At 37.4% G+C, this 22,577-nt stretch overlaps 1 protein-coding gene and 1 non-coding gene across 4 annotated transcripts in view; both read right to left on the reverse strand.

Moving 5' to 3' along the window:
* The window catches only part of AUTS2 (activator of transcription and developmental regulator AUTS2), a 1,150,881-nt gene that overhangs the window by 525,497 nt on the left and 602,807 nt on the right, over positions 1-22,577 (reverse strand). The gene's annotated exons all lie outside the window — the stretch shown is intronic.
* On the reverse strand, positions 21,415-21,520 carry LOC123806531. Its single transcript, XR_006783500.1, has one exon. It is a non-coding gene; the product is annotated as a U6 spliceosomal RNA (small nuclear RNA).

Raw genomic sequence — 22,577 nt, forward strand, 5'->3', positions numbered from 1 at the left:
TAACAGCTACTCTCTAGAATGAAATGATATACTGTATTTCTAGGACCATAAGCCGCACCTAGGTTTTAGAGGAGGGAAATAGGAAAAAAAAATTTGAAGCAAAAAATGTGGTAAAATATTTAATAACTTGTGACCCCCTGCTCCACTGCCACCCCACCCCACCAGAGTGAGCCAGGCAAGCTACATTTGGACTACAAGATGCACCCCCATATCCCCCCCAAATTTGGGGGAAGTGCGTCTTATAGTCTGAAAAATACGGTTAATATGTATTAGCTACCAAGTGTCAAACAATGCAACAGGTTCTTGGCATCCACCATCTTACCTTTTTCTTGCAATGATATTGTGAGTATGTATTACTACTATGATGACTCTAACTTTGAGGAGGTTACATTATTTGCTCAGGGCATCCCAGAAGGAGAAGTTACAGAGCCAGAATTCAAACTCAGACCTGTTGACTCTAATGTCCATGCTATTTCCCTTCTACCTTATTGCCTATTCCCAGGAACCTTTAGAAAAGAAACTGTGAATACCCAAAGAAAATTATTTACCCATTTTAAGAGACATCTCTTAAGAACTCACTATATAGTATATAATATCTATCCCTAATTAAGGCTATAAAGTATTTTCCTAAAAAAGAAAATAATAATTTTTTTCTTTTTTTTGTTTTGTTTTTAAATATATTTTATTGATTATGCTATTACAGTTGTCCTATTCCTCCTCCCTTCACTCCCCTCCACCCTGCACACCCCCTCCCACCCACCTTCCCCTGTTTAGTTCATGTCCATGTGTCATACATACAAGCTCTTTGGCTTCTACGTTTCCTATACTATTCTTACCCTCCCCCTTTCTATTTTCTACCTACCATCTATGCTACTTATTCTATATGAATATAGAAAATCATTATTTTCATAGATTAGTATTGCTCAAAGCTGAAGAGCATTTAAAACAGTCAACTTTTGATACCAATTTACATTAATCCAGTTATTCTTTATATGATTGTATCTACTTTTATACATGGACGATCCTATGAAAAGTCCTAAGTCTGAGGCTGGGGCTTTTACACAGTTGAATTTAAGAAAAAGAAATACGGAAAGAAAATAGATATAAAATCACTGAATTACAAAAACAAAAATGACTTGAAGACAGTTTCTATTCAGTGTGCCTAAATGGACATTTTGCATGCTGCAGTGCCACAAGATCCAACATATATTTTTTTCCTGAGAGGGGATATACAAGAAAAAGGGAAGCAAATCAATGTTCTTTTTAAAGTAACTGATCCAGAGACTTTATGCCAAAATTGTGTTGTTTCTGCCTACCAAAAAAGGAACTAAGAATTTCTGTAACACAAAGCAAGTAGTGGAGTTGTCCAATTTTTTACAAATTTGAGTGAAAAGAAATAAATCCAAGTGTTCCACAGTGCCATATGCTGTCTGAGCTGGCTAGGTAGCACAGAAGTATGCAAATCAGTTCAGGAGCTTGGTCCCAGCCTCCCTACTAAGGGAGCAGAGGTAAAAGGAAAGAAATTCTGACAGAAGGATTTGTACCAGCTAAGCAGATGCCAGTTCACACAGCCAGACAACCGACTGCTCTCTCAAAAGCGCAATGCAGCAACTGGGGAAAACTACAAAACAGTTCAAGCAGGTGAAAAATAATGGTATTTTTGGTCTCTAAATTTAGCATCCATTCATTCCTTTTTGTCAATACTAAGCAGTATTCAGGTTGTGTCACCACAAGGCTAGCCTGGGAATATGAGGTCTTTCCAGGTCCATTGATAGGCTAGGAATGTGAAACATTTGAAGCCTTTATCTCACAGGTCTGAGTTGTTACTGACACTGTATTGTTCTCCAAAAGTCTGTTTGACTTCCTCTCTTTACAACGCTTTCAATATGGAGTACCTCATTAAAAAAAAAAAAAGCCCAGGGGAAAGTTTCAGGAAGGATAAAAAGACTAGTAAGAGGAAAGGAAGACAGAAAAAACTGAAGAGTTAAAAAGATACACTTTTGATATGTCTGTTTATAAGGGGAAATACATAGGATTTTCTCCCTTTAGTAATGCTAAAATGGTCTGGCATGCCTGAGAGTAAATCAATACTAAGCATGGTCCAGGCGAGACTGCCATCTTACATGAAGTGCTGACTGTAAAATAGACACAAAAGACACATGATAGTCTCAGAGGTCCCCAGCAGCCATAATATCCATCCTTGGCAGTTCATTTGACAGTGAATTTCCCTGCTTCCCAATATTTTTTTCCTTCCTTACTCCCCCTCACAATGTCTCCTCCTATCACTGTCCACACAGCAATGCTCTAGCTTTCTGAGACTTGCCAAGAAGGTGAGGATATAACAAACCTCTAGAAGGTTTTAACTTGGGAATATATCCTACGTTTGCCAGGAAATGATGTGCACAATAGAAAAACATAAAGATGAGCTTCTACAGACATGAACTTGGTTCTCAAGCAGCCTGACCAGAAGAGTCTTAAAATATTACTAAATATGTTAAATGGACACTGGGTTTCCTGATTAGATCTTATCACAGTTGTTTCAAATGGCTTCTTTCTTATACCACTTGCTACCCTTTACATCTACCAGGGTGCACTGACAATAAAAAAAACGCAAAAAAACAAAGGGCCTTCTCCACTTTATCTTGGCCTCTTCCAGAAGTATTCTTTAGAGCCACGAATCCACAGGGGCTTTTGAATTTAGATCATTTTTATGGTTAAAGCTAAAGCCTTTGCTGGTAATAGGAAATGTCATATGGAATCCACTGGGTAGTTATAATTTCCATTTATAAATAGAAAATATAAAGAGGGTGCCTTATCTAGGTGATTTAATACATGTCTCTGCTTATTACTGCTTTTGAAGTGCCTTTTGCACAAATCTGATTTCAACTGTGCAATAAAGATTCATTATCCTTTTATATAGCAGCCTTTGCATTTCTATGCAGGATCTAATTAGGAAAATAGGAACTATTCTATAAACAGATGCTAATCGTGAAGGAAAAATGCTTTCCTCTTAGAAAAAACGTATTGCTAAACTTTATTCAGAAAGCACTGCATCTGCATGTCGAATGAGGGGTGGGAGGGACAAGGGTGAGAGGACGGGAGACAGTACTTTCTCCTCGGCAGAAGCAACGTGAGGATCACCAGGGCACAGGTTCCCAGCAGACTGCTGTAAAACTGAGGTGCGAGACAGAATGCACATAATTTAATTCCTACTTTAGGCTTTGTTCCTAAGAATTACTTTATAAAAATGCTGTTCCTTATTTTCTTATATTTTCTGTTTTCTTACAAAGAGCCCTATAGCTTTTATAACTGGGGTAGGGGGAATTCCAATAAACAACATCAGGAAAAAATCCTTCTCTATTTCGGAGAAAGGAAGCAAACATCCAGTTTTGGGGAATAGCTAAAAAAAATAGGCTGAAGAGCTACATTTGCTTCCATATTGATTTTTGTTTATTTCATTAATGTGTTATATTAAAGGAGCAATATAAAGGTAAATTTTTAATTAATGAAAAATTCTCTGTCCTGACTCTGTTTAACCTCTCCACAGCACATCCTGTTGGAGTCAACCATACCATGTATTCTCACATACTCTTATTTTCCCTCTATTTCAGTGACCCCTGTTTGCCTTATATTATCTTCTACTCCTTTTCTTCTCTACGTGTGACTCTGTTCTGAGTCCTCTTCTTTATTTACACTTTTTTCTAGAGGACTCAGCCAGGCCCATGGCTTTATATGCTGATCACTCCCAAATTTTGTTCTTCACCTTGAACATCCTCTAACTGCTCAGCTAACATCTTCTTTTGGCTGTCAACTGGGATTCCTTTCATGTCAAACAAGATTACTGATTCCCTGGCCTCTCACACTACAAATTTATCCCCAAACAATCTTCCCCTCTACTTACATATGGCATCAGTCATCCCATTGCTCAAAATAAAAATCCTGGAAGTTATCTTTCACCCCTCTTTTTTCTTTGCATCCCATATCCATTCCACCTTAAGCCCTGTCAAATCTATATCCAAAATAAAGCTGAAATGTAACCACTTAATACTCACTGCTACCATCCTGCCTTAAGTTACAACTCTCTCCTGGCCCATGCAAAGTGATCTTCCAGCTCCCATACCTGTAAGCACACAGTTTATTCTCTACACAACAGAGTTTCTCTGGAGTAAAAAATCGGCATCATTCCCCAGGTTAAAACAGTCCAAGGACTACTTACTCACTGCAACCAGAATTAAAGACAAATTTCTACCCATAGACTTCAAAGGCTTTGCATGAGTCATCTTTCTCTTTACTTCTCCCCCGACCCCCAGTGCTAAAAACCCAGCCACACCAGCCTTCTTCCTGTCCCTACAACACAACAAATTTTCAGTGTCTCAGGGGCTTTGTGCTTGCTCATTCTTTTGCTTGGAACACTTGTATCCCCTCTGACTATTCTTCAAAAGGCTTCCCATTCACTCAGCCCTTAACTCAGATCCTCATCACTGACACTCTGTCACGTTACCCTAAGTCACCCTGTCCATAGTCTCACAGGCGTCTGAACTAATCACCTGCTTCTTTACATGTTTACTGTCCATCTTTCCCCTAAAATGTAAGCTCCTTGACAACAGAGCTTCCTTTTTATTCAGCATTAAAGTCCCAGAACAAAGAATAATGCCTGTCTCAGAATAGATACTTAGTAGAAATACTTTTTTAACTGACTGAACCTGAATTTTGCCCTAAGAACAGGATGGCATGCAATTAGTTATTTTGCCAACCTAAAAAAAGTCCCTGGAAAGTTGCAATGCTAAAAAAACTCAAAAGCAACAAACACACACACAAACCACCCTTGGAATACTGCAATGTTACAGTTTATTCTAGTTATTTAATTAATAATCTAGTAATTTAATAGGGTAATCAATGTACATTTCCCGACTTGCTCCTTCAAGTTGCTGGTCACCGTACATAGTGGAAATAATGTTAAAATGTAAGTGAATTTACTTTCAATGCACCACATAAGTGACTTTTTAAAAAAAGTTGTTTTAGACACTCAATGATATTAATAACCACTCCTTAAATATTTACTTACTTATTTTGGAATTCCATGTTAAGATTTCTTAAATGAGGTGGAAGATGCATAACAAAATAGGAACCCAAACAAATATACACATACTTTTTATTATAAAAGGATATATTAATAAACCATATATTCAATGCAGTAGTACAACATACTTTATATTGAATTCTCAAACATTCCTATGAGGTGAGTACCGCTGATATTCTCATATTACACTTGAGACAACCGAGGTTTATAAAGCTGAACCATAATCATGGTCAAAGTTACACTAGTAAGTGGTGAAGCTAGGATTTGAAACTATGATGATCTGATTTTAGAGCCTATAACCTCATCCCTGTACACTACTCATATGGTTATAGTAGAAAATCAAGTTACTTTCTTTGTATTCTTTATTTAGTTTTTAAATCACCCACAAGCTTACTAAGCTACAAAGGGGGAAACACTTTAGTGCAGATGAGCACAGTCTTATTCTTTCAAATAAGCCTACATCTAGTATGTGCCCAAACACCTACAGAAGTAGGCAACACCAGCAGACAGTGTGAGGAAGGGCTGGCACTCGTACTGGTAACACACAGGGCAGGCCCCCACCCACTTTAAACATAAAGATTTATCTATGACAGTCCAAAGCAATCCTTGATTCTATACACCTATATAAGACATCTGGCTCCCAGTGAGCTATTAATGATAGAATGCAATGCAATAAACCTTATTTGGAAGATCTCAAAAGAACAAAGCCTTCACTAATGACTTTTTAATGAGAAAATGCAAAGTCTAATTACACCCAAGTGATGTAAATATGTGCTGATGCAGACTGTACTGAAAAGGTTTTGTTTTATATTTTAAATTGCTGAGGAAAATAAAGAAAAAAATAGGAAAGAAAAACCCCACCTCAATCCCCAACTACAGAATGCCACACAAGGAGAACAGGATTAACAGGGAGCACTCAGAGCAAGATAAATGTTTGTCAGTGAGTATTTACACAAGTCCCAAATTGACTGTTTAGCAGTGCGTAAATTTGGCCCAATAATTTGGGTAATGAAACAGACAGACTAAGCAACATCAACACCACATGATGGTAATACATTTTGAGGTAAGGAACAGTTGAGGGCTGGGGAAGAGACAAGCCAAGCTGGCCAGTATCTTGCATTTCTATCATATATGTATACTCACAAAGGTTATCTCATTTTATTCTCATGATGTCCTTGTGAGTCGGTAAGTAGCTGATAGAACACTGGCTAGTAGTAAGCATTAGTGTAAACTAGAAATATTCCTAACTAAACTACGTAAGGTTACTTATTTAGCAGGCTGAGAAATCATTGTGGGATGTTATCATAAACCACACGGAATTTTAAACCAGTTTTTAAAAAAATTACGGTTTCATTTGTATTTTTTGCTCAACTCCCAATTATCTCTACTTACAGAAGCAAACAGTGGCAAGATTAAAATATTAGAAAAAATCCTATAGATACAACAGATAGACATGTACACATCTCTGTAATTCCCCATCCCCCACATCTCTATCTTTCTCTTCTATACCTGCCCCGGCCCTTTCCTGGCTTGATTTATCATCATACACAGATATGTTAGGAAGTCTCCATTTCCAAGCAGCAAAATATGTTACAAAAACATTAGATTGAGGTCATGAAAAGCCAGACATAACGTAAGCTGGTGTGCATAATGGGGAGAAAATAACATGGGTAGAGAAGTTAGGAGAATAGCTCTAATACCAATTAATTAGCCATATGTCCTACAGCAAGTCGCTTAACCTCACAGATCCCAGTTTTCTCCCCTGCAAATTAGGGTCTGAGAACAGATGGTCTTTACATTTTATTGTTCTGAATCTAATATTTTAGAAATCTGTGATGCTAGCACATATCCAGCTCAATATATGACTTACTCCTTATTGCCCATGTCTTCCAAAAAGTTTTCTCTGATATAACTAGCAGGAACTAACATTTCCTTCTTTTTAAAGCTTATTCTACTGTGACTGTCCCTCTCTGTAGTGATCAAGAGCTCTAGGTAAAGGCCTAAGTTCAAATCCTAACCAATTTCCTAAATTGTCAGATGGAGATAACAATAGTACCTACCTGATGGGATTATTAAGAGGATTAAATGACATAATGTATGTGATATGGCTAGAATGGTGGTTATCACATAGTAAGTGCTAAATGATTGTTAGTATTAGTGGTTGTAGCTGTTATTTATGGTTGAGTTCACTCAGCTTCAGATGTGCTACTATCCTGCCTAACTTTTCTATATTGCACCTCTTTTGAGATTTACAAAGCTTTTAAAGATGGCTACTTCCTTGATCTACCAGTTCAAAATTTTATGAGCCAGAGAAACATGAACCAAAGTGCTCTTGGTTCAAGGGTATACTCATTTTTTGTATATGCCTTTCTCGCCCAATCATGAGTCCCAGTCAGGACTGGAGGGTTACTTACCGATCTCTTCTCTCCCACTTGGCACCCAAAAGATATTCCACAAGTTGGCTGAATGCCAATGCTAAGGGTGCACATCGGACACTACCTGGTTTTACCAGTAGATGGTGGTTGTCAATGTCAAAACACTAGAAAGTTGGGTTTTGCTACTTACATAATGGTCTGGTTCATTCTCTAGGCTCAACAGATATTGCTGATTCTCTACTGTATATCAAGCCCCCTCTAGCCCAGGCAATTCTAGAGCATACCACACTGGCTTTGTGCCTGACCTCCTGGAGCTTACAAAGTAGTGGTGACAACAGACACTATACCATTGCAAAGATAATGAATCACAAACATGATTGGCATTATAGAGGAGATCTGGGGTTTGATATGATAAAAGTAAAACTAAAACACGCACAGACAATGAAGATATTTATTAGGTTATCTACTATGAATTCAGTGGTGAAACCAAGGTGATGGGCACAGCCATCAAACTCAAATAATCTGTTTTATTTGCTATATAGTCAAATTAAAATTAAAAATTTAAAGAGCTGGTCTTGATTTCTGTAAATTTAGAATATCTAAAATAAAAATTAAACCCATTGGTGGCAGGTTATAGAAACATAATTACTCTGGTGTACATGTGGATGTTTTATTCCCCTGGACCATGAGGATAATACGTAATCCCTGAGACTGGGGAAATCTCATATATCAATTCAACATTTATGGGTTACCAGAGGCTTATGATAAGCTCTGGTGATACAATAATAAATAGAGGGTTCCTCCCTTTCAAGAGTATACATTACAGTGGGAGTGCGTGAGAGGGGGTGAGAAATTAACCAAAAGGAATCCTAAGGGGACTAAAACCTTTAAACCTAGTTTTTCTTATCTAGCTGCACATCTATCCTGTTATTGGGTCCCTTACTGAGCCACAGAGCACCCTGTTACTTCTGAGGAAACACATGAGCATATACACCTACACTGTCTCTCTCTCTGTGTCTATTTCTCTTCACCAAAGTTGAATAAGACAAAAGGTGAATTATTATATGGTAAATGCTAACTCTATTACTTAATCAATTTTTCTATGACGTTTAAAGAAAATGAGCTCCTGGAGTGAACAGACCATGTCTTCTAGTCCCGTAGTTCCACCACAAAATCTGGGCAAGGGACCTGGTGTTAATGTAGAAATAGAGTAGTGAGGACTGGTTCAAAATACCTAACATATTAGTGTTCCCCTACAGATATCCAACCATATACATTTATAATTCTATAACTATAAATCAGGAGAAAACATTTTCATTTATTCAAATTGTAACATATTCTTCCTTGGGATCTGGATGCCACCATCTTGAATCAATCTGGGTAAAGTGTAAGAAAAATAAAAAACTAAGATGAAAAATTGGTGTTATTTAAAAATGTGTAGATGTTTAGACATACATGTATATACATATATAGATGTTCAAACTAGCATTATATGAGGTCCATCTGGAAAAAGTCCAGCCATTGTTAATATAATGAGAATGGTTTTTGCATGAAATCCATGTAACCTAGCAGCCAAGGAGAGTGGACTGGAATGTGCATGTGTGAACAATGATGACTTCATTGTACTAGTCAGTGGGGGTGGTAGATGCTTTTGAGTGATCACGTGTACTGTGTGGCTGTCACATTCAAAATGACTGAGCAAGTAGAGCAACAAAATCTGCATCAAATTTTGCCTTAAGCTTTAACATTCCTCCACAGAAACTAGTTGGATGATTCAGAAGGACGCAGCTATGAGCAACTGGTGATTGGCAGCTTCATCATGACCATGCCCACTAATGCATCACATCTTGTGCAGAATATTTTGGCAAAGCGTCAAATCACCCAGGTGACTTGGCCCCCTCACATCCCAGATTTGGTGCCCTATAACTTCTGGCTTTTACCAAAACTAAAATCACTTTTGAAAGGGAAGAGATTTCAGCCATCAATGAAATTCAGGAAAATGTGATGGGGCAGCTGAGGGCAACTGGGAAAATTGTGTGAGGTCCCAAGGTGCCTACTTTGAAGGGGACTGAGGCATCATTGTCCTAAGTGCAATATTTCCTGTATCTTCTTCAATGAATGTCTCTAGTTTTTATATTACATGGCTGGATACCTTCTGGACACACCTCATACAGTGACTTTAGAAGTGGAAAGAATTAATTTGCGCGTGTGTGTGTAGGAAGAGAAGGAATTAGGAGTAGCAAGAATTTCAGCAATTAATTAGTTTAGTTCCCTCATTTTTCAGAGAAAACATGTTAAAAGAAGTTTATTCATTGCTCAAGAGCAAATAACTAATAGGTAGCAGAGGTGGAAGTAAGAACCATTTCTGACTCTAAAAGGAGGGCTTTTTTCACACACAGCAAATACATATAAGAGAGTGTGTGTATGTATACACACAAAGTACCTAGTTAAGATTCTGGCACAAGGAAAAAGTATTTAATTAGCTGTAATAATGTTACATATTTCTATTTATTCTTGATATTAGCCATAACTATCATCATATATGCTGAATGTAAAGAAGACAGTTTCTTAAATATTTTTCTTAAAAGCACAATAATGACTATCTCAGGCTTGCATTTAACTATTACTATAAATTTTCTGACCTCAAAAGATAGACAGGAGAGTGAACACTAACAGTACCTGAACTCTGGAGCCTACGCACAACTAAGGTCCACGAAAAGTCTCCCTATCAGTATGTCTTGAGGGGAAAAGTCAGTCTATTCTCACTGTTCGCTGATTTCAACTTTTTCCTTCAAAATGAAAATAAATATAAGGGGATGATATTTTACTTAAGAACCTAATTCCAGAGACATCAAGGCCTTAATATATGTCCCTGTAGATGGTGCCATTACTGATCCAATCTGGATTATTTTTATTCAGCTGCTGCAACCAAATATCCAGATGCCTAGAGAATAATATAGCACGTGATGGTTCCAAGGTGACAAGCTCTGAATCCTCCCTGTGCCACATGAAATTTAATTATATACACTGTTTTTATTATTCAAAATATATTGGTGGTTCATCTACAAGAAATTCTCATCTACTTGATTCAGTATACCTTTTATACTAGAAGAAAAAAGGGAGGAGTGTTGGGGAGAGGGATAAAAATGTATCTCTCTTCCCGATTTCCCACAAGGAGATATGAGGCCACTGAAGCCCAGTTGTTTTCCCAAGCCCAATTATTTCATTGTGCTTCTCCTCCTCAACAGCACACTTTACCTAGGGACACAGTCTGCCTAAAACACCACAACACTTAATGGAGTCCCTGAAGCTGTCTGTTTCATCGCTTCTAACTAATAGGCTGTGATACTTTTTCCCCAAACAGATCAGAGCTCTTCTCTCCACATCTTCCCCCTACAGAAAGGAAAGAAAAAAAAAAAGGAGGGGCTACTCTGATGAAAGAGAGTATTCATTCTTGCTGCCACTCCTTCTTTACTGCCTCATACCTGCATTTCTTAAGGGCACAGCACTCTCACTTAATCCAATCTAGGAGCTTCTTTCCTTCCAGATAATGACAATAGGTGTTTCCTTATTACTGTTAGCAGTAACACTGAACAGCAGGAATCGACACACTTTTCAGTAGTAACAGGCAGACAAGTTTTACTTTCCTTGAAAGACCTCAAAAATTGATTGCCCAGAGAGTATTTTAGGATTGAGAGAAAAAATAAGGAAGAGGAAACTGCACCTCTCCTGAAACTCATTAAGGTCTTTGGGAAATGCTGCCAGAGGTCAAAAACAAGGATTACAAAAATACTCCCATTTTCTTCCACCATTCCAGTGTGGATTTAATATTCATATGACAAGGGTCACTGGGTCCTTATTTGGGTTTATGTCTTTAAAGTAAGTCTGATCTCCTGAGGGAGTTTTCACTATCTAAGGACTCACTTTGTCTCCCCACGAGGATATGGAATTTATGTTTTTCTTAATCTTTAGTACTAATGTTAATAACTGTATCTTGTTTAAATTTTCCCATTCAATGATTTAAACATTTTTAGGAAGGACTTCTTAAAAGAATCTATGTACTATTTTCAAAGCTGCACATACTTTTAGATGGCATTCCTGCCATCTTACAGGGTTCCCACCCATGTGGAGAATTCAAGAAAATGTATTGAAAAATCCAGGTCCAAAGTCAGGCTGTAGAAATACTATAGCTATTTCCTGAAATGTAACACGTCCCTATTCCCCAGGGACAAATTCTGTGCTGCCTGAGATAATGCCTCTTACATAATATGGGAAAGAATCAAAACAGTTAATTCAAATAGCTCTTAACACACTGCTAGAACTCAGCAGCTCTCCTCTTAAGGCAAGATACCACGGTAACATTTAATTACATTTGACATTTAGCTTCAGGTTCCATACGTCTTACTAAATTATCTTTTGAGTCAAAACATACCTGGATTTTCTGACCTAAGACAGTTACTATTACCTTCAAAGTTAAAACCCCTGACTGGCTTGGGATGAAAGAGATACCAGTTATGTAGTAATAAACATTACAGTCCCTCAAGGAAATAAAGTTCCCTTCCTGATTGTGGCTCTTGTCTGGAAGGTATGTGAGCATTCTAACAGTGTTCAATATTCCTTAACTAGTACATGGGGCATGGTTAGTCCAAAAGGTAGCTGAAGTGGATTGTAATAAAGATCAATGAAGGTGGGCTTCTGATCAAGCTATTATGCTTATATGCACCAACCTACATATATATGGACACTTTCCAGGTTTAAAGATGGTCCCCTCTGTCATCTTTTCATAGTACGATGGCAGAGTTTGGTAAATCGAGGACCAAGGAGATGAAAGTGTTCTAAATATTAAATGGAGACATGAAGAAGCCTAGAACTGACTGAATTCATTATGATGAGCAATATTCTTTTTTAAAAAAGATTTTATTTATTTATTTTTAGAGAGAGGAAGGAAGAGAGAAAGAGAGAGAGAAACATCAATGTGTGGTTGCCTCTCACGTGGGTCCCCACTGGGGACCTGGACTGAAACCCAGGCAGGTGCCCTGACTGGGAATTGGACTGGTGATCCTTTGGTTTGCAAGCCAGCACTCAATCCACTGAGCTACACCAGCCAGGGCTTGAGTAATATTCTTTACAGAGAAGGAAGAAATCATAAGAATACACAAAAAATAATAAAAGATTATTAAAGTGAATTCTAGGTTGGACCTGAGATTTAAATAACCCTAACAGTAGGTTATATAAGTCACTACAGTTTCTTCCCCAGAGGCAAACCTGACTGAAACAGTCCGTGGTTGGCAAAGGCCTGCTTTGTCATGTGAGGAAATTATGATGAGCAAGCTTAATCTGAATAGTACCTTCTATAGGGATTAGTGTTTTCTTTTTTATCTTCTTCCCAGTGCTTGTTATTTTGTTTTGTTGCAAAAGTCAATGATTTTTTTTAAAGGCTCTTCATTTAGGTTCTGCTATGTGACTGTGAGCAAGTTACTTTACCTCTCTAAATCTCAAAATTTCTACCCATATAATGAGGTACCATTTAGAAGTCAATGATGTGGTTTAAACAGAATTCTGCATGTAAAATATTAGCACCGTGCCTAGTACAGAGTGAAGGGCTCACTAGGTGTTAGTTTCTATTAATATTTGTGTTCAAGATACACATCTGTCTGCATGTTTACTACATTGCCATAATCATTTCTAATAGTGTCTTCAAGAGCAATTCTTTTTCCTATGTGTGATAAGGTGAGAAGACATATTTTAGATTATGTCAAGCAACCAAGAAGGGCTCAGTGTTCTGTAGGCTTTGGATTCTGTCAGGGGAGGATGCCATTGGAGTTTAAGGAACACAGATCTGGCATACAACAGCAGTTCTGCATGTAGTCAGGCTTGGTCCCGACTGACAACAAAGGTAGCAGGATGCCATTTATGATAACTATGGACTGAAAGTATCCCACTGGGTGTTCACCATCCAAAGTCAATTCTTTTTCATTACCATTTATCTCCTCTTTACCTTCTTCTACCTGCCCCATGTCTCCTCTTTCCCTCTTATAACCACCACAGTGTTGTCTGTGTCTATTAATTTGGTTTTTTGCTTAATCCCTTCACCTTTTTCACCCAGCCCCTCAACCACCCCCCCGACAACTGTTAGTCTGTTTTCTGTATCTGTGAGTCAGTTTCTATTTGTTTATTTTGTTCATTAGATTACGCATATAAGTGAAATCATATGGTACTTGTCTTTCTGACTGCCTTATACAATATACAGATGATTTACTATAAAATTGTACACTTGAAACCTATAATCTTATTAACCAATGTCATCCCAATAAATTCAGTAATTTTTAAAAAATACACTGTCCAAAAAGCAATGGTGGCAGTAGAAGTGTTTGTAAATGCTGGAATGGCAGTAGGAATACAAAATGAATGTGTACCAGGGCTTGCCTAGGAGAACCAGAGCCTGTGGAGATATGGAATAAGACAGACACTTCATTTTTCTTTATATGCTTTGTTGAATACTCTCTGAATTAATTTGATGTATGCATCACTGTTTCAATTTTTTTTCGAAGGAGAGTTACGTGGTTTTTTAAAGAAAAAAAATCCACTGGGTTAACCCCACTGGGTTAATTACATTCTCATCATTTGGCTTTCTTCCTCTCTTCTCTGGGTACATACGGGCTTTCTCAGATTGTTTCTAACATCTATCTAACGGTGGTTTTGCTAGGGTTCAAGTCTTGCTTGCTTTTTGCCGGTGCGTCAGAACTCTCACATTCACACAGAAGAAGTAAGATGATAACAAATGCAAGAAGCCTCTCTTTAACACCCTGATTCCCCCTCCATGTCATTTTGCTCCCTAAACTAGATTTCTATCTGTCCATCCATATTCCATTTGGAACTTCAGCAATCTCGGTGGAAATCAGCCTTCAGAGTTTCTTCATGCCTTCAGCTTTCAGTTTGCTGCACTGTGACATGTTCAGAGCAATAAGGATTTTCCTGTCTTTACACTGACAAGTGAGAAGTGAGAGTATAAACATGCTAAAGGTAATTAGCACTAAGGCCTTGTATAGTCTTAAGTTCATCTTAGTGAGCATGATGAAGTGACAGCTTTTATCCTGCTCTCTTATTTAGTTCCAAGATCTCCTCTCGGCTTCTCACTTTCTACATCTGTGTTGAGTTAGTAGCACTTTCCAATTATCCGACTACTATTAAATACAGACTTAGCTTTTTTTTTTAAATACAGATTTTGTTTGCTGAAGATACATCATAAGTGACTTGAAAAGAGTAGTATAAAACTTTCCTTTCATCTAGCAATTTTACAGCAAAAACTCCAAATCAATATTCTAATTTGTCAGAATTAGAAGGCCCACACTAAATCTATGCATTAACTAAGAAATTTTATATGAGACAGGAATTCTTCCCCTTGATGCAAAAATATAATCAATGAGAAACACTTTTCTTAACAGAAAGGAACACAATATTTTTAAGTGCCTACTATAAAATTTATATTAACCTATAGAGTTCATGATAAATTCTACAGGTTACTATGACCTACTATAGGTTACTGTCACCATGATTTCATTTAATCTTCTCAAGGTCACTTTGAGTAAGGTATTACTGGTCCCATTTTTATAGTGAGGGTAACTGAGATGGGGTAAAGTTAAATGATTTGCCTAAAACCACAGTTATTTAGAGCAAGTATCTGAAACCAATGAGCACTTCCTTTATCTCCCCTTATATGAAAATGAAATTGTTCATTTAAAGTTAAATTAGGATAATTAAAATGGTTGCATATTATCTGTTGCATTTATTCACATGGGGTACAAGAACTTAGATCTGTGAATTGTCTTATGATTGTACTTTAAATCAAGAAAAAATGACAAAGTTGCTCTAAACTACAATACAAAATACACATTCCTACAATGCATGACTATGAAATAAGACATGAAGGGTGACAATATGATATATAAACATAAACTTGGCCTTGTATTACCAGCTTTCACATCATTAGGAAAGTAGTGGATCGTGTTATGGAAAATTCATATATAATGTGACATACCGTTATACCACCAAAATGTACAATATCTGAAAGCCAGTTCAATAAGCTTAAATAATATATTGTACTTAAACTTAATGCTTGAAGAATATGCTGTGTTGATGCTTCTGGAAAAAACAGACCATCTAATTTCAAGGGTATATATTACCTACAGGTAAATTTTACAGGATTTTAACAGAAAATGATACACTGAACAAAGTGGGAAATGGTTAAACACAGTGGAATGAAAATCCTATGGTTGAGGTTCCGGCCAAGATGGAGGCATAGGTAGAAACCCTTCACTTCTTTGTACAACCAAAAGGAGAAAAACAACCAATATAAAATCAATAGACAGCCAGAAGTGCCAGAAAATCAAACTGCAAGGAACTCCAACAGCCACAGAATTAAAGAAACAGTCCAAGAGAACAACCAGACTAGTAAGGCCAAGAAGGGAGAAAAACTGCAGTGTGCGAGTGACCATGGGGGCAGGGCTGGCTGCAGGGCAGTGGTAGGCTGTGCAGGAGGGGCTGACTTAAGGGGAACTGAGACTCAAAAGTGGTTGTGGACTACAACTGTTGCCCAGGTGGGAGAAACTCTGTCTCACACAAGTTCTGTGAAAAGTGCGCTAGAGACAGGCCCAACAGCTGTATTGTTCCCTCTCTGGCCCCTCCCCTCCAGCACAGCAAGGAGGTTTGCCCTGCCTGGGTGAATACCGAAGGCTCTGCCCCCTTACAATTTCATCAGGAGCCCTGAGCAAAATGAAAGAATAGTGCAAAACCTCAGAAAGAGAGCTAAGCAAGGAGGATGTAGCCAACTTATCTGATGGAGAATTGAGACAAAATGCTCCCAAAACTGACTGAGCTTGGTCGAAAAATGAAAGAACAAATAAAAGATACCCAAAATGAAATAAAGCAAAATATTCAGGGAACCAACAGTGACAGGAAGGAAATCGGGACTCAGAGCAATGATTTGGAACAAAAGGAAGAAATAAACATCCAACTGGATCAGAATGAAGAAACAAGAATCCAAAAAAATGAAGAGGGACTGAGGAATCTCTGGGACAATCTGAAACGTTTCAATATCCGAATCATAGAAGTGCTAGAAAGAGAAGAACAACAGCAAGAAGTTGAAAACATAATAAAGGAAAACTTCCCCAATCTGGCAAAGGAAATGAACTTTCAGGAAGTCCAGGAAGCCCAGAGAGTCCCAAAGAAGTTGAAACCAAAGAGGAACACACCAAGGCACATCATCATTAAGTTACCCAAGATTAAAGGCAGAGACAATCTTAAAAGCAGCAAGAGGGAAGGAAAGAGTTACCTACAAAGAAATTCCCATAAGGCTATCAGCTGATTTCTCAAAAGAAACCTTACAGGCAAGAAGGGGCTGGAAAGATGTATTCCAAGTCATGAAAGGCAAGGACCTACATCCAAGAATATTCTATTCAGCAAAGCTATCATTTAGAATGGAAGGGCAGATAAAGTGTTTCCCAGATAAGGTCAAGTTAAAGGAGTTCATCATCACCAAGCCATTATTATATGAAATGTTAAAGGGATTTACCTAAGAAAAGGAAGATAAAAAAAAATATGAGCAGTAAAATGACAACAAACTCACAAGTATCAACAAATGAACCTAAAAAAATAAAAGAAAGAAAAACTATGAAAACAAAAACTAAGCAAACGACTAGAACAGGAACAGAATCAGAAAAATGGACATCACATGAAGGGTTTTCAGTGGGGAGGGCGAGAGGAGGAATGGAGGGAAAAGGTACAGGGAAGAAGAAGCATAATTGGTAGGCATAAAATAGATGGGGAGAGGTAAAAAATGGTATAGGAAATAGAGAACTCAAAGAACTTATATGTACAAGTCTTGGACATGAACTAAAGGGGGGATGCTGGAGGGCTGGAGGGTATAGGGTGGAAGGGGGATAAGGAGGGGAAATTGGGAAAACTTTAATAGTATAATCAATAAAATATCATTAAAAAAGAAAAAGACAAAATAATAAAATTCCTGATAAACAAATAGAAATATGTTACTTGTACTTTTCAATAATATTAAAACTTATTAATAAAAAAAGAAAATCTTATGGTCGAAATGTTCATTTTCTTCATTCTGGACAAAATTATAAGCGGTGGGATTACACAAGAGCATGTACACTGTAAATCTTACAGTAAACTCCTATTGCTTTATAAGCATAAAAAAGACTATGTTAGGTTAAATAGAATTCCAACAATATCAGTAAAAAAGAAGAGTAACACATTGGCCACCAAACGCCCATTTCTACAATAATCCACTCCAAGGAGATTTAGGGAAGTATTACCTCATGATAATATACTAATGACAGCTAATCTTGTTATTGAAATAGAGCAACTAGAACTCATTCCAGCCCAGCCTGTGAGATGAACAGCTCCTCAGTCAGAATTTGATCCTGCAAAAAAAAATGTAGCAGTGCAGAAATTTGTGAAATGATAGCTGAGTAAGCAAAAAACAATTAAGAAATTTCCAACAGCTGCTAGGAGTTGAGATGAGCCAATTGGCAAGAAAGGGAGAGTTCTAATACTAATTCTCATATTTAAAAGAAAACAAAAGTACTCCATTTACCCTTTAATGTATAGTATTTCTTATTTCATTCAAACATCCATTTTAGCAAAATAAAATCTAAGAAGCACTACCTAGCAAAGGTTTTACTCTGATTAAATACCATCAACAGGTATTACCATATCTTTGGCTGAAGTCTCAGGTATGCCAGAAAGTGTAAAAGGAAATGATAACAAACAGGGTGGCAAGCTACTGAGCAATGTTCCTTCTAATTGTGATTTTGTTAGGTACATAACAAACACGTTGTTCTGTAGTCTCTGGTGCTCAGAAGCAATCTAGATATCATCACGTAAACAATTTGAAGATATTAATCACATATCAGCCATTCAGCTATTATTCATCCTTAACATGCTCCACTCCAAACCACAATGAGCACTGCACCAGGAACAAATAACCCCTTCAGGCTGATACACACTGGTCTATAGAATGTGGCTTCACTAGATCGATAAAAAATAGATAACAGCAAACTCAATGTGGCTAGGCGGTCAACGCCTCCAAAAAAGTTGAGAGCTCAGGTGATCTGTATGTCATAATTTCTCCTCCCTCCCTCAGTATCAAGAAATAAATAATCTCTGAGGGTGCTCAAGACAGAAAACCAGCAACTGTTAAGTGTCAGGGAATTTGCATATATCATCTCATTTAATAGCTCACAGCTATGTTTATACCTATTTTACAGACATAGAAACTGAGGCTCAAGAAGGCAAAATAACCTTTTTACACAGATGGGATGATTACCCCCCAAATGGTATTAATCTGGCTCCAAGCCTTATGTACCTAAGAATCTTTCCTTCTTGAGGAAACCAGTAATCAAATATTGCCTGGCCAAAAATTCAGTGTCATGGTAGGGAACCTGGCTTACATAAAGCAAAATACTATAGCCCCAGCTTTCCCCCTCTGGCATTTCCTGTCTTCTTTCTCAAGTCCCATATAAATTAAATTTTGGCCATAGGATGTCCCTCTTTGGTTTTTTATTGACATCATTTTGCTTCATTATCATCTAGTTAAAATTGGTAGGGGCACTTACAGGCACACTCTCCTGAGGAATGAGGGTGGACCTGTGCAGTCAGCTCTCCAGTTGCAGCACTGACACCATCTTCAGAACATAGGACTCACAGTCCTTTCATCAGGTTACGCTGGGTAATCACTAGAGCTGAGCAATCCGGGCAGTTCTTGCTATAATTCTTATAATTTTTGGAAATCTTTGGCTTACATGAAGTTTCACTTAGGTGTCTTTTCTTTTCGAGAGATATAGAAAAAATACATACCTAGACGTTTAGACAAATAGCTAGACAATAAAAGAGAACAGAACACCCATTTATGTTCACAGGCTAGGAAATGGTGGAATTCCCCAACAGGGCACATGGCTCATATTTAAAGGATGCTGAGAGTCAACCCCATACAAAGTTCTTAAGAAAGTTCTGAAGAAAATATAGGGCTCAGTCCTTTCATTTTTCAAACTTCTGGTGTAATCACCAAATCCTACAGTTCTTTTTCTCAAGTTCACACCTGATGGGCTTCTTATTTCAGACAGAATCACATGTAACCCAACTAATTTCCACTCTACTGATGGAGATTATCTCTCCTCCTCTTGTCCCTCAGAATACGTTTTCCTAAATCTCTTTCTAAATGATTATTCCCACACCAGGCATAACTTGTCTTCCTTTTTCCACTCTCCCCAACCTCAAAGCCCTGCCCACCTCTGCAGCCTTCTGGTCCTTTTCAGAGCAGCTGCCCTCCTTTCTCTCCTGGAAGACCTTCTCTAAAACACCTGGCCTTCCCTTAGGCCTGTAGCTTCATTCACAAAGGTTAATCTTTACTTCAAGTGGGCCTGTCTATTGTCTTTGTGCATCTAAGATAACATACCTTTGAATGTTAACTGATTTTTCTTTCCCTCTCAAAGTCACAACAGTGGGCACTAGAGCACTAGACTTCATTGTTATCTTGTTGCCCATATACCATCTATATGTGCTGTGAATGTTAACTGTCCTGTACCCACCAAGGTAAAAGAAGTATGTGTCTCTCCATTTCATTTTTTTTATCAACTCCCAGAGATTCTCCTCCACACCCTTAACCTACCACCAAAGGATTTCATGTAAACCCCACTTGGCCTCTTCCTTTCATTCAATGTATAAAATAAGCTGTACAAATGCCATTTTCTGGAGCATTTTCTCAACCTGTTGCTTCCTGGTAATTGCCATCAGTTTGTCTCAAATAAACTCATAAAAATTCTCGAAACAAAACATAACAACAAAGCAACTTGGCCTTTGAAGGCTGGCCCTTACTCTAGCAGCAACTGTGGAATCGTAACCCTAGCCTCAATAAAAAGTGTGTATGTCTACATAGAAATACTTAGCAAGTCCCTGGTACATAATGGCACTCAACAGTTGTCAGTGTATAACCAATATTAATGAATGCAACAAGATAAGGAAGTAAATGTGAGATTTATGACTAATTTTGGGGCGAAGAGTTAATATGACCTGTTTATCAAAAACCTGGATTTTATCAGGTGATTTATTACATGCTCAAGGCTTCAGACCCTTCTCTTTAGTAGAGAAAGAGTCAAGTCATTCTGGGAGGAGTAATGATTGCCCAAGAGTGCTGTTTGCCATCAATGACAAAACTATCTTTTAGCCACTTGACACAAACACTAGCAATTTCCCTTTATTTTTGCTCTTATTCCAAAACAAGTCCAGTTGAGCATGTCTGATAATCTATATTCTTCCTCTTAGTCTTATTCCTACGCATGTCGATTCTTAGGTATCTGATATCAACAGAACAGTCCTTTGAAATGTATGCAGTCTTAGAATCTTTTAACTTGAATAAGTTCAGATGCTTTTAATGTAAGAATTAGTAGTAGCTGTGACAAAGCTTCCCCCATGGAAAATCGAGGCTGAATGACTGCTTTATTGCAGTCTAATTTTTCACCAGATGGCCTCTTAATCAAAGAGGAAAGCCTTGGCCAGATGAATATTTAAGCATAATCTAGTCTATATGCACCTGACAGACAAGGGAAAAATATTTATGCAAACATCTCAAACAGAAGCCATCAAATATAATTTAATGGTTAATTATCTTAATTTATTTCCATATATCCATATGAACTAAGATATCTTAGTCAAGGATAAGGTGGTCATTTTCTTAAACTTAGCTTGAACACCACCAGAAACACTTTAAACACTATTCTTAAACTTGAAACTATAACTATTCTTAAACTATAAACTTATCCTAAACACTACATAAACACTACCCTTGCTTATATGGCAATCATGTAAAATTAGAATGTTATGAATAAAAGTGGAGTGGAAACTCTTCACTGTCACAAGTTATATTCTCAAGTCCATATTTTTCTTTTAAATGTGGACTTCTTCATGAATTTGTGTGTCATTCTTGTGCAGGGGCTGTGCTAATCTTTTTTTGTATCATTCTAATGTTAGCATATGTTCTACTGAAGTGAGCCCATGTTCATATAATCTTTAAAATTCTTTGGTATAGCTTCCTTACTAATCTCCTACTCCTCCGTTAAATTTATTGTCAGGTCACAATCAAGACCTGCAAGGTCAGTATATAGAAAGGTGGTGAAGAACATGGATTACAGAACCAGAATACCTGAGTTAACTATAAGACTTTTACCATGTTATTTAACCTCTGGTGCTTCAGTTTCCTTATCTGAAAAACAGGGACAATAAAAGTACCTACCTCATAAAATTGCTGTATTACAATTATGCATTTTAAATGTGCCAAAAGTGTCAAAAATCATTATCATTACATCTGTCTTTGTAATAGCTGGGCAAATTATATGTCTTGTTTCAAGAGTGGTTTGTTTGTTGCTTGTTTCAATCAACAAATATAAACAAAAAATCAAAATATATTGACAAGTAACACACTACTCACACACAAAAACAATTTGACAAGGGTATAAATACCTCATTTTTTAATCTTCACCTAAGAATATATTTGTTGATTTTAAAGAGAAGGAGGGAGGGAGAGACAAAAGAGAGAGAAACATCGATCATTTGCCTCCTGTACACACCCTGACCAGAGATTGAACCCACAACCTAGCTATGTGCCCTGACCATGAATCAAATCTGCAACCTTTTTGGTGTACTGGATAATGATGCTCAAACCAACTGAGTAACCCGGCCAGGGCTAAAGACTTCATCTTAAGCAGAAAAGAGACCTAATTAAACCCTCCTTAAGTTTCTCACTTAGGTCAATAAACAGGCAAACAACAGTTGGTCTTCAGGCTCAATCATCAGCCAGTGATGAATGCTTCCTGTATGGCTTCTAAGGGAAAATTGTAGAAAACAGATTCCTACAAACAGATTGGTGTAGTTTTTCTTGGCTTTCAAACATAAAGACAACATCAGATTTCTTAGACATCATCCCAAAATTTCCATAAAATGCAAACTCATTGTATATAGCTGTATTGATAATGTACTTCAACTCTGGTAAGGCCCAAGCAACTAAGAAATTACCTCTTGCCACCATAAATGCTAAAATTTCATTCTGAGAG

This window comes from Phyllostomus hastatus, unplaced genomic scaffold (genome assembly GCF_019186645.2).
Source record: "Phyllostomus hastatus isolate PE091 unplaced genomic scaffold, TTU_PhHast_1.1 phas_scaffold_385, whole genome shotgun sequence".
In the NCBI taxonomy this organism is placed as follows: Eukaryota; Metazoa; Chordata; class Mammalia; order Chiroptera; family Phyllostomidae; genus Phyllostomus; species Phyllostomus hastatus.